The 18,758-nt window shown below is 37.5% G+C and overlaps 1 protein-coding gene across 4 annotated transcripts in view; it reads right to left on the bottom strand.

The window, feature by feature from the left end:
* LOC109965222 (neural cell adhesion molecule L1.1-like) overlaps nt 1-15,156 on the bottom strand; it is an 88,366-nt gene extending 73,210 nt beyond the window's left edge. For 3 of the 4 annotated variants that reach the window (XM_020609072.1, XM_020609071.1, XM_020609070.1), the window contains exon 1: nt 14,995-15,156. The gene's annotated coding sequence lies outside the window, so the exon portion shown is untranslated. The remainder of the gene's footprint in view (nt 1-14,994) is intronic. The other variant, XM_020609074.1, reaches the window with a different exon arrangement.
* Nucleotides 15,157-18,758: the final 3,602 nt, after the last annotated feature.

Raw genomic sequence — 18,758 nt, forward strand, 5'->3', positions numbered from 1 at the left:
AGGCGGCGGCCGCTCTGGCAGCAGCCATGCCAGGGGCTGGAGGGGCCAAATCTGAAGCCAGAGGCAACGGCCCTCTGCCTGGAGGAGGAGGGCTCATGGAGGAGATGAGTGCCCTGTTAGCAAGGAGGTAGCGACACATCATATATTACTCTTCGATTCAGTACGTCTCAAAATAGGCACTTGAGTCATATGAATGAATTTCAGATCTTGTTTCATATACTACAGAAAAGTGAAACTTGACACAGTTGCCATACAGTAGATTTAGCAAACCCCAATGTTGGTCGCAATGGATTTTGTTGTGCCACCTGAAGAATAAGTTCATGTACTCATCACTCTCACTATTCCTCAGTATTATGAGATGATATGTAGTAAAATCGTAATTTAAATGCACTTTGTTGCTGACAGAGAAGTATCACTGTAAGATCTAGAGAAATCTAAGGAATTTAGGTTTTAAAAATGTGGAGTTCAGGAGGAATTGTGTGGTCTGTGCTTTATGATATTAACATTAAACATGATGATATGTTTTTAAAAATAGCAACTGTTTTTCAGAAATAATTCTGGACTCTGTCTTACAGGAGAAGAATTGCAGAGAAGGGCTCATCACCTGAACCTGACCAGAGATCAGTAAGTACCATTAGATCCTTCTTGTCTGCTGTATTCATGGGGTAGGACTGGATAAGTCTGACTTCTTCCTACTCCATTCAAGCATGTACTAGGTATAAGCAAATTGTTATTGGATTAGCATTTGTTGGATATGTGTAAAATTATGTGTGTTGTCATATCAACTGTCTTTACATGCTTGAAAGAATAAATCAAATCAAATCAAACTAAAACAAGTCTTTGCAATTGACTGAAACAGTAATTAATTTCCTAGGCGTTGTCAACATCAGCCAAACTGTGCAACTGCAAATGTTGCAGACTCAGGCCTCTCAAACCTGATGAGATACAACACAACATGTCTAAATATATAGTATACTGTATATTTTGAATGCTGCAAATGCAAAAAACCTTTAACTTTAACTTTAACTACATTGTACAATGAAATTAAAAATGCAATCCTTCGATGATAAAAAATAATCATAAACAATAAAACCCAGCAAATTTACCCAGCAAAAAGCCCATTTCATGGCTGATACAATGGACTAGTCATGAGTGACTATGCCAACAAGTCCTCCAAACTATACAACCTATATGGTAATTTGTCCCTTTCCCTTTCATAGGGGCATATCATTAAATAGTGCTCTTATGGGTTGCAGGAGGAACTGCAACAATCCCACAAAACTTGCCACATAGCACTACCAAGCTTTACAGACCTTCATCATCACAGAAACAGCCATAAACACAATGGCTAGATGGCAAACTATATAGCAAGCTAGCTAGCAGCAAGGTACTGGAACTCTGCTGTCTCGGAAACTTTATTATTTAGATATTATAACCTGCTGGCCCAAAGGACATATACTGTCGTATTTTACAGTAGGACAGTCTGGACTGTGGGACACTCTGTTGTCATCATGTTGCCCATTATAAGACCAGTAACAGCAATATTACCATTTTGGAAATTGTCATCCTTTACACTACTGAAAAATGTACTATAAAGTTAATGTAACAAGTTACTGCTAAATTCCACTTATCAACCCATGTGGGCTGTAAAATGTAGCACTTCCTCTACTTGAAAAAAAAAAACTCCATCACCAATCAACATAATTTAAATGATGTTCTTACAATCATTTACTTTTTTTAATAAAGTTTGGTAGGAAGGGAAGGTCTGTTATTTGAGTTATTTTTGGAGTAATTTTGCTCTAATTCTATCCCTGCACAGTTGGAACTGTCCTTCTGAATCCATTTGACTAAATACTGTAGCTGATTTGCCAAGTAGTAATATTGGAAATTTAGTGCTTCTAGGCCACCTAGTGATTTCTTCTTTTGAAGTGTAGATAGAGAAATTTTGGGTTTCTTGTTTTTCCATTAAACTTGTGAAGTTAAAGAATCAAGTGATTTAAACCATTTATCTGTGGGTGTTGTGGGAAGCATTGAAAACAGGTAGTTGATTTGAGGTAGAGTTTTCATTTTGACAGTAGCTATTTGACTGATGAGGGAGATTGGACCAACGTTTAAAATCATCTTCTACTGTATCTTTTTTAGCAGGGGGGTGTAGTTGAGATTAAAAAGTTCTGACAGCCTGGGGGAGATATTAATACCAAGATATTTAATGTTGCCTGTGCAGAATTGGGGGGAACAGTCTTGAGCTACAGAATCCCAGGCATCCTCAGAGAGTGGTAGTATGGTGGATTTATTCTAGTTTATTGTGTAGTTTGAGATCTCAAAAAATGTGTTAATAATGTGTAAAGTTTCCTGTAGAGAGTTATAGGGATCCTGTAAATATAATAATAAATCATCTGCGTATAAACTAGTTTTGTGTTCTGAGTTCCTTTAATTATATTGTTCTGTCGTATAGCTAATTAAATATTCTTTAATTTTGTGTTATAAATACTTCAAATTGCTGCATATGCATTACAACACCGCAGGGGCTTTTTCTTGTATGAAGATTATGATATTATTTTTCCTTTAATTACTGTTTTGCCTGTTTCCCATAATAGTCGGGGTGAGATTTCTGGAGAGTCGTTCATCTCCAGAAAGAATGTCCACTCTTTTTCAATAAAGGTAATAAAATCTAAGTCCTGGAGTAATGATGTATTGAAGCATCATCTTCTAGAGGGTTTAGTATGGGCTTCAATATTTAATGTGAGGGAAATGGGAGTGTGATCACTAATTATAATGGTAGTGTCTATTACATGTTGGGTAAAGGAATTAGTGATAAGAAAGAGGTTTATTTGAGAAAAAGAAGAAAAGTGGGTGTATTCTCTAGATGTAGGGTTAATCATTCTCCAGCTATCGCCAAGTCCATAATGCTCCATATATTGTTTTATTGTTTCAGTGGAGTGCCAACTTCTTGTATTGCTAGAGGTGCTTGAACAGTCAAAAAAGCTAGAGATCTTGATTTTACAATCACACAAGACAAAGAAATAGAGCAAATGTTCAAATGATGAAAAAATGATTATCCAAAAATATTATTGTATTATATCTATTTCTGTATTCAGCTGTTTTCAGTTAACTCTCCCAGGTGGGAGATTACATTTCTTCCTCTAAGAGAGCTACCATTCTCTTTCATCCCTCTGCTGCATTTCTCCCTTTCCTCCACCCCTCACCCCACTCTCAGCGAACAGGAAAGAAGGCTTAAATTAAAAAGGAGATTTGATGCTTATCATATTATTTCATCAGCTGGTGACAATGTCAGCTTGAATGGTAAGTGTTCATATAGGAAGCCAGCCTCTGCCTCCCATCCCCTTCTGTCATTTCCCTGTCACCATGGTAACCCTGAATACAGCAGCACACAGCAATATTTCTCTCCCCATCCCCCACATTGCCCCACCTTCTTTTCTCCCAACCCCCACTCCATCCCTCCACACCTCTCCCTTGCTTTCTTTCTAGTGCCACTCCCTACATCTCCTCAATTCACCTCATCCTCACTTTCTCTCTACATACACATATATCAGTGCACACACAGAGTTTCTCTTGCCATTGTCTTAGTTGGCACCAGCCTCTTCTGCTTGGTTTGACACAACTGGTCTGTAGTGTTAAAGCAGCTTTCTAGTTTTTATTTTCTTTATCATACAGCTTCTTAAAGCAGAGCAACACACATGAACTCATTAATTTGCTACAAATCCAGACACATGTTCAGCTCAAATGTCCTCAAATGTCTTATTTTGTCTGATCAAAAGTCTTAAAAGATATTCAGGTTACCATCATAGGAAACTAATGACAAAACAATTACTGACTGAAAATAATTAGATAATTTCTAACTGATTAACCAACTAAGCAATCGTTGCAGCTGTAGGCAAATACGTTATATTTTTAGGAGCTTTATCATTTTACAGACAAATATCAGTTACAGAAAGACTTCAGTAGCAATTCAACAAATTGTTTTCATATCATATTTTAATAGTTTCCCCAATTAAACAGTTAATTGTTTGCTGTACAAAGCATTAGAAATAATGAAAATGCCATCGCAAGTTCCAGTATTTCAAGGCAACATCTTTAGAGTCCTTTTATTTGTCTAGGCAACAGTCAAAACCCAAAGACAAGGCAGCTTTATTTAAATAGCACATTTCATACACAAGCAATTCAAAGTGCTTTACATAGGCAAGCAAATACAGTAACAGCATTAAAAGCCAAAATACAATTGGGTAAGACAAAACAAAATGAGAATAAATACATAAACTGAAAATAAAAAGAAACAGACAAAGTAATAGGTCTAAAACTCGATTAAAACTAACAGTTTTTTTTGGGGAAACCAGACAAAAGACGGTCACATTAGTCCAGCGTGCTGGAGATGAAGGCATAAATTAGTTTCTTTAAATCTTGTCTGGATATGAGACCTCTGAGTCTTACTCTTTGTTTAATAAAAAGCTGATTTAGTTGTGGCCTTGATGTGACTGCTGAAGCTCAGGTCTGAGTCAGTTATGATGCCAAGATTTCTACCTTGAGTTTTTGTCTTTATAGCTCTAAAATCAAACTGAGCAATAACTTTTTGTCCTTTTCCTTCTTGTTACCAAAACAGTAATTTCAATCTTGAGTTTATTTAACTGAAGCAAATTTGATTGCATCCAGGTATTTATTTGTTCTGAATGCTGAGAGAGTGAGTCTAAGCGTACATTCAGACTGAGTTTCAAAGGTATGAAAAAGATGCAGCTCTCTCCATTCATTGTGTTCACCGCAGTGGCAGCAGTACCGCAGTGGGCTCCGGCAAAAGCGGCCCCATCCCATTAAAAGTTGGATCTGGTTCAACTTTTGCTCCACCACACAGTGACATCATCTGGCAAAGGTGCTGCTTTGACCAATCATATACAGGGTACAGTCAGAATGTGCATGCCCACAAGAAGAAGATTTTTGTTTACTTTGTTAACATGAGCATTCACTGCTATTCAATCTAGAATTTGGGCCACAGTTAATGCACCATAATGACAATATACCGTAATTGTATATTTTCAGATATAAGCTACTATTTCTCTATGAAGCTTCTTCCGGCTCTTTTAAACCAGGAACTCTCAATGAGACGAAGGAGACTGCTTTAGATTTTATAAAAAATAACCGTGCTGGTTTATTCAGAGGATCACAGGTAAAATTTACATTACACGTCCAAATCTCTCTCTCACCCTCTACCTGCGCGCAGGCAGCAGAAAAGATCAAGATGTCTGGACCAAGGAACCTATATAATCTTAATCATTTTTTGGGCTAGCCCATGCTACGCAGGGCGTCAAGACCGTGACGTCACCTGATAAGCCAGCTTGCAGCTGACTCTAACGTTAGCCAAAACATGAGGAAAAGTCAAGGTGTGTGACTGTTGTTTTCGTGGTGTGTATCTAAAACAATTGGACATAACCTTACACATTAAGACAAATATTAAGACTAGCATTACAGTTGACACTAACAGCTTTTTGCCTGTAACCTTGACCTGCCTGCAGTCTGCACTGCAGGCACATTACTGAACAGTTAACAGCCTGAGCTAGTCAATCTGTCTGCACTAAACATTTCTAGACAACAAATCTCTGAATATCTATCTAACTAGGAAATAACCTAACACAGACAATGGTAAATAGTGTGTTTTTTATCAATCAATGGCAACACTCTGGTGGTAGAAATTGGTTCTAAGATAGAGTAGGCTACATTAGCACCATGGCTAACCAAAACACAATGGAAATATGGAAACGTGAATGAAGTTACTCACATCGACTTGTCACAATGTAGCCATATCATACACACCTCCAACACTCCGAAGCCACCCCTCACTCCCCTAACCAACACAGCTGCATGCATAAAAATACAGCCGAGAATTGCCTTTCACCGCATTCAGTCTGAATGTCCGCTAAGGGACCAAAGTCACTTGGTGAACTAGCTAAGAAATCTGAATGTCATCTGCATAACTATGATAGGCAAGACTGCAAGTGATCAGTCGCATTTTGTGACCAACTGAACTTGGTCGTTAATCCACTCGTTAACCAGCAACACATCACATGAGGCAGACACACTGGCCTCAGACAGTCAAAACATGGCACCAGTGGATACCAATGGATATGATTTTAAAATTTTAGTGCTAACATTTAGAGCACTTCATGTTCAGGCTCCTATATTATAGTATATTGCTGATCTATTGACCCCATACTTTCCAAAGCGTGTTCTCCGTTCCTCAAGTCAGGCCATCTTGATGGTCCCCAAAACCCGTTTGAAGACTAGGGGGGACCTGTCGTTTCAGGTTGTGGCTCCTAGACTGTGGAATGCGTTGCCCCTGTCTTTACGCATGGCCGAATCTGTCGATGGTTTTAAGAAGCAGTTGAAGACACACTTTTTTAGACAGGCCTTTAGTTGATTTTTAGTTTTGGTTTTAAATATGTTTGTCTGTTCTTTTATTTTTATGTTATTTTTTGGTTTCTGTTATATTGTTATTTTGTTTGTTCTGCTTTTGTATTTGTTGACTTTGTGAAGCACTTTTTGATTTTATCTATGAAAGGTGCTATATAAATAAAGCTTACTTACTACTACTACTTTTCATGTCAACACCACATAAAGCAGATAACTTTTTTGGCAGTGAGAGCAAAGGCCACTGCAGCCAAAGGCAAAATACTGCAGCCAGCGTGCGTAAGCAAATGTGAACATTGCAACTTTACAAAACTAGAAGGGTACCATTAAAATATGAGCAACCCATTAACAAGACATTAGGCTCAGCTGACCTGCTATGGCCTGTTGCAGAGGCAACCAACTCTAGGTTTCTCATCGCCCTTAAAACTTTGATCTGAGCTCAACCCTCACTCTGCTGCTGTACTGGAGACCGGACTGGCCAGCTCCACTTCAGCCAAAGTTTTGAGGTAAGGGATCATTTCTCTCTGGAAGTGATTAGAAGTTCCTCTGAACATGAGATTTCCTGATCCTGATGCACTCGCTTCACCAGGAGGAATCCACTGCACGTGCTCCTTCTTCACCAGAGGTGCAGCTGTACCTCTCTATGGTCCATATTAGTCGCAAACATGGTCTAACTTTAAATCAGTGTAGATCGCCCCTCTAATCTGCTAAAATGACAGCCAGCCTTCAGATTTTTCCATCATTATTTTTAATTTTTTTTTTAATATTCAGGAAATCTTTGGTTAAGTGAACCTCTTTTGTATTGTATCACCATATTGCTCTGCAATTTGGTTGTTTCCTAGTTGAAATGCAGTCCATGCTTAAGTCTGAGTCAAGTGATGAATCCTGAAAATCTGAACTCAATTCTGAGTCCTGGACTCAAGTACAACAACACTGTTCATTGTGTATATGAAAGCCACTGCAATCAGCTTGAGGAGATAAAGCCCCAAACACAGACGTGCTATTAAAACCCTACTACAGTTCCTAAGCTGAGCTAATAGATGCACCCCCAACCCAACACAACAAGCATATGCACACACAGGAAAAGAAGCATTGAAAGTGTGAGAAGACAGGAAAACAAGAAGAAGAGGAAGTAGGGCAAAATTGAATAAGACACATTCCTTCCATTTCTCAACACAAAGGCCTCTTTCTATGGAGGAGAAATGCAAAACAATTGGGAAAGAAAGAGGCCAAAATGTGGGAAGATGGATCAAAGAGGAGGGAGTGGGGGAGTGAGGGAGATGGATAAAGATGGAAGAGAAACGGCACAATGAGAAATACAGAAGAAGCAAAGAGCAGAGATACTAAGAAGAAAGGAAAAAGAGCAAAAGTCTGACTAATCTAATTTGTCTGGTTGAGACCTCTCTCTGACCTGCAATCCTGCATTTTAATCTAGCTTCAAACTGCTTCTTAAGCCTTCTCTCTGGGATGTTTACTGACTTTTTACTTGCCCCTTGCATGAGGATGTGTACATGCACATTGAGAGCCGATGTACCAGAGTCAAATTCCTCGTGTGTCCAGCACACCTGGCCAATAAAGCAGATTCTGATTCTGATTCTGAAATACACTGTTTAGAAATGCAAACTATGGAGATGTCCAGAAGTTTAGTTTCCAAGCAGGAATAGGAATAGGAATAAAATTACTTTCTTTACCATCTCTGCAACAGACTATTACTGTAACCATACATATGCATTTATGCACATTTAATACCATTTTCTATGGTATCAGCATTTTCAACCAACCCACAGAATTAACATTAGTTTAATTACCTAGCTTTTGTCTACCTCTGTGTAAAATAACAGACCCAACAATTTAAAAAATGATAAAATCTTATAAAACTGGTAAATTTTCCCATATTACCATTATGAATTACATATACAGCATGTCCTCTAGTTTGTCTGTTTGGCACCTGTAAAGTAAAAAAAATACCGCTATTATAAAATCCCACCAGACAGTTTTAGTCAACATGGTGACTGCCTAGTATGAGAGAAGGGAAGGAAAAAAAGTTGACTAAAAAAATTCTACACCTTTTTAAAGTCCAGGTAAAATGGAAATAAATGTGGTCTGAATTTCTTACATCATAGGAAAATGTGTTATTAACCACCCAGCCAAATTTGAATGATTAAAAAGATTGGCAAGTATATAAAATTAGCTTTCAAAATCATGAAAAAATAAGTTTTCTCTGCTCTGAAATGCTGGGGGCATGTCAGGTGAAGGCAGTGTAACCACACCCAAATGCAGAAATGTGCCAGCTGTTCTCATCATGGATGCTATAATTCTGTAATCCTGTACTTTTTTATGATTTTGCTCAATTTTTCCATCTGGCAGTCACTGTATGATCAACATATAATATATAGAAATATAGTTAAAAATTTAAGGCTTGAGGAGTTGCAGTAAAACCTTGGATTGCAAGTATAATTCATTCCGGCAACGTGCTTGTAATCCAGAGCACTCATATATCAAAGTGAATTTCCTCATAAGAAATGATGGAAACTCAAATGATTCGCTCCACAACCACTTATTCATACAAAAATGATTACAGTAATACAAAATACAGTATAAAGTAAAAATAAAACAAATTAACCTGCACTTCACCTTTGAAAAGAATCGTGGCTGGTGTGAGGGAAACAAAGTGAAGAGCTATCTGCTATCTGTTGGCTTGCTGAAATCTTTTTTTTTTTGTGCGACTTCAACAAGGAAGCTATCTAATGACACTTGTTTTTGCCTCCTTTTGAGGATTTGATGGAAATGTGGCATTGCATTGTCGTTAAACAGATTTATCGTTCGTACTGTTACAGCCTTATTCGGGTGGTGCTTTTCTACAAAATTTTGCACCATTTCCCACATTTTACTTTTGCTCGTCTTGCAAAACACTCGCAAACCAAGGTTTTACTGTATATCCAATATGATATCACACACTCGTAGAACAGATATAGCTTACTCCCTAACATGCTGCTGTCACTAAGCAGCACACATACTGACTTTACATGCTGTCAATGCCTGTAATGCCATCAGGACATGTGCAGGGTGTTTAGCAAACATTTTTTGTCATGGTGGCAGCAAAACACTGCCTTAGATGGTTCTTGTGCATACTATAAAATATAATCCCGCTGGCACCACTGACTTTCAATCACTGATTTTGCTTTACCTGGATTTTAACTGTTCCTCCTCCTCCTCCTTTACTTCTCTCATCCTGTTCCCACATCTTTTAATCTCCCTCTCCTTTACTGCATTGTTTCTTTCTCGGCTCTTACTGGATTAATTCTCTTCCAGGTTAATTCTTCCTTCTTCCTCCTAATAAACCTTGACAGCATTTCAGCCCATCCTTCACTCATTAATATCTTTCCTACTCTCCCCTTCTTATAAGCTTTCCTTCCTTCAGTCCTCCTGCTTTTCTTCTCCTCTCTGCCCTCCTCGTTCTTTCAGGATCTGGGCCCATATTTATCAAACATCTCAGAGTAGGAAATCACTCCTAACAAGCCAAAAATTCTCAGAATGGCACATTTTTGGTCCTATTTTTAGGAGTTGAAGTAAAATCAATTTATCAACATTCCTACTAGCTCTAGTAGGAGCTACACTAGTAGCTCCACCAAAACATAGGACAGCTCCAGAGGTGTCCTAACTGGTTAGGAGGAGGTGGTGTTCAGACAGAGGTAAGCAAACAGACTCAGCAGGGAGAGATGTTTTACTTACTTATAATTGCCACTTAATGACACTGGGCTCATTAAAAAAATACAGTTTGGCCATGAATGAAATAGTTTTTGTGACAGATCTTGTGCAAGATGCAGTTGCTCCAACAAGCAGAATAACGCATGCTGTCCCCACTGAAACTGCAGTCAATGCTTCTTTAGGCTACACCTTTTATTGTGCAGCAGCAGTGATCATTTGAGTCTGTCAACGCCAACAGTTTTGGTCATAATAAATGAGACCTCAGTCGCTCTGACAGCTCCAATGATAATACACCAATTCGTCCACATCACCTCACTGTTAATCAGTGAAAAACCTGCTACAAATATGCAACTCACCAGTTTCCATGGACATGCTGAAGTCAGAGTTGGCACACATATACATATATGTCTATACATATAAAACCTTCACTTGACAAGTGAAGGTGATATCAGCATTTCTGTTTCTCCCTGACTATAACTACAAACCCTGATTGTCAGAAAAACTAAAACATGTCACTGTAATGTCTCCTTTGTGGCTCTGAGTGTCATAAAACAGTGATGTCACACTCATTCTTTGGAGTAGGATTTCTCCTCGCTGAAAGTTAAAGGAGGAGGCTTCATAAATAACTAAGTCTTAGTCTGAAGTGGGAGGCTTTTTTAGTTAGCTTTCAGTGCGATTCCTCAGAGTGATTCTGAAACACCTGATAATTATGGGCCCAGACCTCATTTGGAACCATCCACTGTTTAAAGTGATCATTGTGGAAAAAAACCCACAATGCAAATGACAGAAAAGGAGACAAATATTTGTGTAATGTGTTGCTATGTGTAACAAGAGGAATTCCAGAGTAAATATGCAGACCTAGTAAAAGCATGAAAAGACCAAAACATCAGGAAGTAAAAAAGTGATCTGAATTCTCTTTGCAGGAAGCCTTTATGGAGAGTGAAAGTTTGGGCTAGTCTCTGTTCCACCAGCTTCAGCATTACATTCATTCTTTATGTGGCTGTTTTGCAAGCTACCAATTACTTAACATTGGAAGAAGTAGAACTACAGCAAAGATATTCTAGGGAGAAATATAGTTCGCTTAACTAAAGCTACTCAAAAAGTGATCAAATTGACAATGAACATGTGATATAAAATTATAATAAAAAATATAATACAAAAAAGTCATGTGCTACTCAGTTGGTTATATTACCTGGGACCTAAACCTGTCCTAAATAAAACAGTCCCATCTGGACTTTTCACAAGGACAAACTTGCAAAGAATTTTATATTTAGTTTTAAACAAATCTAAATTTTGTATTTTCATGACTACAGCTAAAAAAAGTAAAGAAAAGATACTTTACCTGCACCTTCCTTTTCAGGTCATTTAACTGACTTGAGCACTGGTCTAAAAAAACAGGTCTGTTGTAACATCTGACTTGTACAGTCTTAACAACCAGTCTTGAATTTGTACCTTTTTAGACAGTATGAATGGCTTGAACACTGGTTTAAATAATGGGCCAGTCTCTTGTTTATACAACATATGAGCAGCCTCTCAAAATCCTTATCCAAAAGACTGTTTGGCACTGAAAATGTCCTTTTAAATGTAATTTTAAAAGTAATTTAATCACAATTGTTTGGAGTTTCAGTAGTACACTACACAAAAAATGCTAAAAGATTATTTAACCACTTGAATCGCTATACAAATATGAATGTAACTGAACTACCAGAAAACTACTGCAAAATGTACAGTAGATAAACTTCTGGCTTAATTACATGTAGTTCACTACTTTCCAACGCTGTCTATTGGGAACAACAAAGTGTGTTCCTTGGGTTTACTGTCCACATTTTAAGAAAAAAAATCAAATCTCTGTGATTTTTACTTTAAACAGTGATTACTTTGTAAGCACAGAAACCAAACAAACTAAGAAAACAACATTTTAAAAAACTATGGCTTCTATATAAAAATTAAGCATGTACTTCCACACACTTTGAAAACTTGGTTTTAACGCTCACTTTACTCCATAACACTCACTAATACTGTCTTCTAAAGTCCTTCAGTTTAGTTCTCTCTGTCATGTTATTAAAAATATGTCTGAACTATCTGTAGCCCTTCAGTCTGCTAATGGACTCACCTGTTCTGTTGAGATGTGATGTTTAGCCCACAAACTACTAGGACCTATGGGAAATGGGGTTAAATAAATACTGTATTATAGTTTGTTTATCAAAAAATCTCCTGTTCTTCCCTAACCACATGTGGTGAGCTTAGACAGCTGGTGCACAAAAATTTCAGGTTTGAACTTTAAACGATCAAACCATGAGACCATGGACAGTGTGTGGTTACTGTCAGTGATTGCACAAGAGGGAAACCCACACCACAACACAAAGTGAGAGAGAATAAGTCATTAGTTAATAGAGGAAAAATAGTAAAATTTGCAGCTTGAGTGGATGTACTCCATAGGAAAAAGTCTTACTGATACTGTAGCTGTAGCTGTGAAAAGTACAGTTAAATGTGTCACAGAGCAGACAAACGGGACTTACTGAGAGGCTATGTGGCTGCTTGTCTCTTCTACACAGGAAGTCCAAAAGCAGGTCACATTGCATCAGCTAGCGGTGAATGCAGAGTGAACAAAAGGTCTTTATCGCTGCTTTTTTTGCGAGTTTATGTCTTTGTGTATATTTTCTGTAAAAGCTACAGAATGTAATTTAAGGTAGCACTAGCATGAAACCACAAATCAACCTGCTCGTCAACCTGCTCTTCACCCTGCTCCGCCCTTCCCTCCCTCTCTTTGCTCCACTCCTAAGATATTTGTCATTGTTAAATTGCAGGAAATGAGAATGCAACAAAACTTACTGATCAAACAGGAATAACTGAAATTCTCTGACTGGTTAGAGAGGTAAACCCGACTCAAACCCTTTTAGAAGCTAATATCAGTGCTGTTCAATGAGTCTGTGTCTCAGAAGACTTTAATAGCATCTCTCTACACTAAGACAAGTTCTGGAGCAGATTTCTAAGACTAAAATATATGAAAAAAGCTACATACTATACACTGTAAAAAGGTTGAGAAAACTCAAACCAGTAAATTTTTTATTTAAATACGTATTTTTTTAAGATTAGGTTTTGACTTCATCCAACTTATAATTTTTGCTTTTGTTCCAAGTTAGAGTAACATATTATTTTATATTATCAAAACTCAGAATTTTTCCTTGTGTCAATTTATACAAAGTTAAAGTAACTCTAATCTGTGAGCTGTGTCCATGTAAAAGTCTTGGTTTGCACAGTAGCTAGGATAAGCCTGGGATCATTAGTCCTCATATTGACTGCCAAGACTTAAATGCTTTAAATATGAATAGTACAGGGCGTGGCTAACATGGAGACCTTTCTGCATCATGACTTTCAGTATTTTCATTTTAAACAGAAAGAAAAGTTTCTGGCTCCTCTGAGACAAATGTACAGGAAAAACTGAATGACTTCCATCATCCATCATCTTTTTATATGTCAAAAAAGCAGAATCTGGAGAATTTTAACCTCGATGAAATCCATGCTGGGAAGTATGTGTAAATAGGTTAACACTGTGTCAAAATAACTTTAATTGATAAGTTGAATAAACAATCGTTGTATATTTAGTCAACTGAACTAACATTTGAAGTCTGTTTCCTGTGTTCTCCAGGTAAAGAAGACAAGCAAGCAGAACTTTCTTAGTTTGTAATGAATCACAGATTAAAATTCAAATTTATCAGGGCTCACTTTTGTTCAAGTAGCAGACAGGTTAGATTTGCTGGCACAATTTGATTTTTTGCTTTGAATTACTGATCATTTAAGTTAAGTCCTAACTGTTTTTATGCTAAAGAATATAAGCTGCAGTTTTTATAGTGTAGCTTTAAATATCTTTGGGTTTTGAGCTGTTGTGTGAGAAAACTGTATAAAGGGCATTCTTTTATTACTATTTTTTGACAGCTTATAGAAAAAAATGTTAACTACTTGAGAAAATAAAAGCTGACCAGTCAGGAAATCCAATTAATGCTCAACATCAGAAAACTGCTCCACCCACACAAAAACATAGAACTGACCATTAATTTCTGTTCATTTCTGATTGTTTGTTTTTGCAGATATGAAGATAAAAAGAACAAAATCATATATGAAAGAAGTCAGTCTGAACATTTTAGCATTAAAGGAAGCATGTTGCAAACTGGTGGTGAATAATTTAACACTATAATGTTGTACAGTGCAGCATTTTGTTCAATATTAATAAAAACATTTTGCTGCATTGCCATATCAAATATTAAAAAGCTGAATCAACTCAATGAGACACTCCCTAAAGACTGATTCGCCCTCACTGAGCTTGTCTTCTGCACATGGAAAACTGTGAAAATTCTGAAAGGTCATTTTAAACGTTTTAGGCATTCTTAAGTCAAAAGGCACAGTATGCACATAGACCCACCCACACACATACAGTAAATGTATGTGTTATACACACACACATACACTTGTGCTTCCATCTCTGTGAGGACATTCATTGATTAATGCATTCTCTAGCCCCTTACCCTAACCTAAACCTGATTCTACCCTTTGACCCTCAAACAGTCCTTTGAAGGTGTGTCAGAAAGTGGCACAAAATGTCCTCCCTGGTCTAAAACTGAAACTGTAAAGCCATACAAGTACACACGCAAACACATACATCAGTGCACTCCCAGATCATCCAGCATAGTCATACCTGTCCTTGTATTATGTAAAACATAATTACACCCTCCAGCCCACATCAACAGCTCACTTTTTTATACACACACACATAAATACAGACATACGCACACGCAAATACAGACGCACAGACACATTCATCTATGGAAACCCAGACACAGGCAGCATGGTGGGATGCTATTGTTTTTGTCTTACCTCTGCAGGTGTTATGTGCCTTCTCTTTTCTGAATCCTCTTTTCTCTCCTTGTCAGTTTCCTCTGTCTCTATTTGTTCTTTCCTCTCCACTGAGCTGTGCCTTTTCTCATTTCTTTTTCACACTGATGCTGCAGTGGTACATAAAACACACCCTTCTGAGCTCTGTTTCTCCTCCCTCCCTGACTCCCCACCCAAGTACTCTCTCATTGGTTGCTTCACAGAAATGACATCAGCCTTTTTTTATTGCAGTCTTTCTCTCTCTCTCTCTCTCTCTCACACACATACACACACACACACACACACATATCCCTCTCTCCCTTTTACCTCCATGCTGCCATCTCGTCATCTATCTTTTACAAGAATGGTACATGTTATTTCAAATATTTCAACACATTTCAAGACAAACAAAACTGCATGTCCAAATCCTTTCATTAACATTAGATTTCACTATGTCAGTGCTGGTTTTTAATCCTTTTTATCTGCTTTGTCAACAGAACAAATAATTTCAATATTCAAATATGCTGTATCTGTTTCTGTATCTGTAACAAATGGGTTACCCAACAATGTTGATATGTAAATTGTGTCAGTATACATGCTTCTTCTTCAAGTTGTAACAAGGTTAGCTAGTTTTGCTGGCAGGAAACTGATTTTCATGGGCACATCTTATTATTACTATTATTATTATTGTTGTTGTTGTTAATAATAATAATAATTATTATCATTATTAGTACTATTATTATTATTATTACTATTATTATTATTATTAGTAGTAGTAGTAGTAGTATTTAAAAAGATCAATTGGTCATCATAGAACTATTGTCAGTATTTTCACTTTGCGTCAACAATACTGTTTGGTGGAATTCAGGAATGAACTGATGAATTAGTTGAATAACATTTTGTAGCAGGCTGCTCCAGTCATAGCATCACACTCTTCTTACAAGATTCACACTTTGTTTTCCACCTCATCCTTCAGGAGTCCCAGCTTCTTGTCCTTCTCCCCCTCCCTTTGTTTCTTTCCTGTTCATTTGTTCATTGCTTTTGTCCTTCTCTGTTGCGGTAATGTGTCTGTTTCCTTGCCTTGTATTTGTGAATGATGTGCTTGGGTTTTGTGTCTTGTGTTTTATAGTCTACCTAACAGGTCTTTATCTGGAGGGGGGGTCGTATGGCTGTTGGAGTCACCTGGAAGTTGTTAATCCTCTTGGAACATGTTTCACATATATTTACACAATATACTACTTAGTTATTCTAACTGTCCATACTGCAATGTGTTATGTCGATTTATACTGTACACACAACATCTACAGGTATTTCATGTCTGTCTGTCCTGGAAGAGGGATCCCCCCTCTGTTGCTCTTTCTAAGGTTTCTTTCTTGTTTTTTCCTCATAGTGTTTCTTGAGGGAAATTGTCCTTATCCGTCTTGAGTGTCTAAGGATGGAGGGTGTGACATGCTGTACAGAATGTAAAGGCCCCAAAATTGTGATTTGTGATATTGGGCTATATAAATAAAATGTGACTTGACCTGACCTGACTTAAAATAACATCATATCAGTCACTGCACTCAAGCAACAGCAGTAAGAGACACATCTTCTTTCACATTAGTCTCCTCCCTCCCCCATTAGTCTGTATAGATGCTTTTCCCAGTTAGCTCCTCCTCTTCTTCCTCTTCTTAATAAAATGGAAATTCTGTTCTCTTGTACCCAAACCATAAAGGCCAGTGACACCCGTGTGACATTTTATTTGCCAAGCAGAGAAGGCAGCCAAACCACTCCTGCTCTTCCTGTGTATGTGTGTGTGTGTGTGTGTGTGTGTGAAATAATCAGCAAGAACAATATAAAAATAAATAAAAATGTGTGAGAGAAGACAGATGGACAGAGAGTATCTCAATTTAAGGATATGTCTTTGGCAGGAAAGTACATATGGTTGGAGAACTGTAATAATGAGCAGTTTGTGTGTAATTATTGTTATGCTGGTTTTCTTAGCTGTCCCTTCTCTGTTATTAAAATAACACAACCTGGCAGGCAACAAATAGATTTATTTTCTGTCTACGAACCTGAAAATTGGAGTAGAGGTCTTCATGATTCCAAGATCTGATTCAAAAGGACCTGACATAACATAACACTGACAACAAGCATGATGCTCTATCAGTTAATAAACAGCCAAAGTGTATAAAGGCAGCAATATCAAAATCATGTCTTAAGAACAGATGTAAAGTTACAGAAATTCTAAAATGTATGTAACATTGAACACAATGCAATAGCGGCTGAAATATTAGTATTGTATCAATATTAGTGATAAAAAAAAATTCCTCTGCATAATTTGTTTGTGTTACTACTTTAATCGCTGGGGTCTGTCAGAGTTTTTCCTCCCCACTGTCGCCAAGTGCTTACTCAAGGGGGATTTGCTGGGGTTTCTTCTATAATAGTAGTGGTAATAGTAAGGTCTAGACCTTACTTTGTAAAGTGTCCTGAAATGACCTTTGTTGTGATTTGGTGCTATATAAATAAAATTTGAATTTGAATTTATTTTGTTTGAAAAAAAGTCTTGTGAGTGAGAGTTTGCGAAATGTATATTTATTGAGTTGCTTCTGCATAAAAATACTAGAACATATGCACATCTCATTTTTTGAGCTTTAGGTCATGTCTAAGATGATAATTCACTGTTGTAACATTGTAAGTCAAAAAACAAAGAAAGGCATGCCATGAGCTCTTTAAATGGTGTACACTATAGTCTCCAAAGACATGCTGCAACTGGATCCAATCAAGGCAGAGGACACAGTGGAAGGCCCAAGTGCACATTTGCCCAAGAAGGCAAGTACTTTTGAGTGTCCACCTTGATGCCTCACTGCTCCTGAATTGGCTGCATCGTTGAATAAAACAAGAGAGAAACCAGTGTGCACAGACACTGTGTATAAGTGACTCAGGTCAGCTGGGCTCATGGGCACAGTTGCCGAGAAAAAAGCCCTACTAAGGTTGGCAAATCAGAAGAAAAGTTTGCAGTGGGCCAAGATGCACAAACAGTGGGCTTTAGATGACTGGAACTAAGACTTGTGGACTGATGGGTCCAGTTTTGAGTTATTTGAGTCTCTGAGATGTGCCGCGCCAGAGTGCACTGCCATTACGCACATCTGTTCACTGCGTTTACCTTCATTAAATCAAGTGTAAATGATTCCAAGCTGCTACACAATAGCCACACACCAGACTGGTCATTAGGAATGTAGCATGCTGCCTGATATGTGGGAGACATCACATTACAGGAGATCATAATAACATACTGTTTGAGATCATTAATACATGCTTTCCAGCTTTCTTTGCATCTTTAGGCTGATATTTTATTCTTGAAAGTGCAAACACTACTGTATTACATGTTACAATAAACTGAATTAAATTTAATGTGACAATGAAATTAAATTTAATTGACTTTAACCGTAAGTAAACATCCAGCATTCAAAGTCCTACATAAGGAGCCTATTAACAGAAAGATACACAAAGTATCAAATCAACTGAAAATATCAAAATGTTCCCTGTGGCTCACGTTTATTCTGATAGGGTATGAATGGTATGGTATTAATATATAAGCAGAATGTTATCATTGTAGGTGTTCAAGATGGGGCTAATTGTGTGGATGCTGTAAACCATCCACACTATGTTCTCCTGATTATTCTGGGATCTTCTGTCCATTTTTGGGCACTTTATAAGTCCAGCATACTTTCAGCTATACAGGCCATTCAGGTATCGACCTGTTCAGCTCTTCAAGGACATTCCTG

Source organism: Monopterus albus, unplaced genomic scaffold, assembly GCF_001952655.1.
Source record: "Monopterus albus unplaced genomic scaffold, M_albus_1.0 scaffold98.1, whole genome shotgun sequence".
Classification (NCBI taxonomy): domain Eukaryota; kingdom Metazoa; phylum Chordata; class Actinopteri; order Synbranchiformes; family Synbranchidae; genus Monopterus; species Monopterus albus.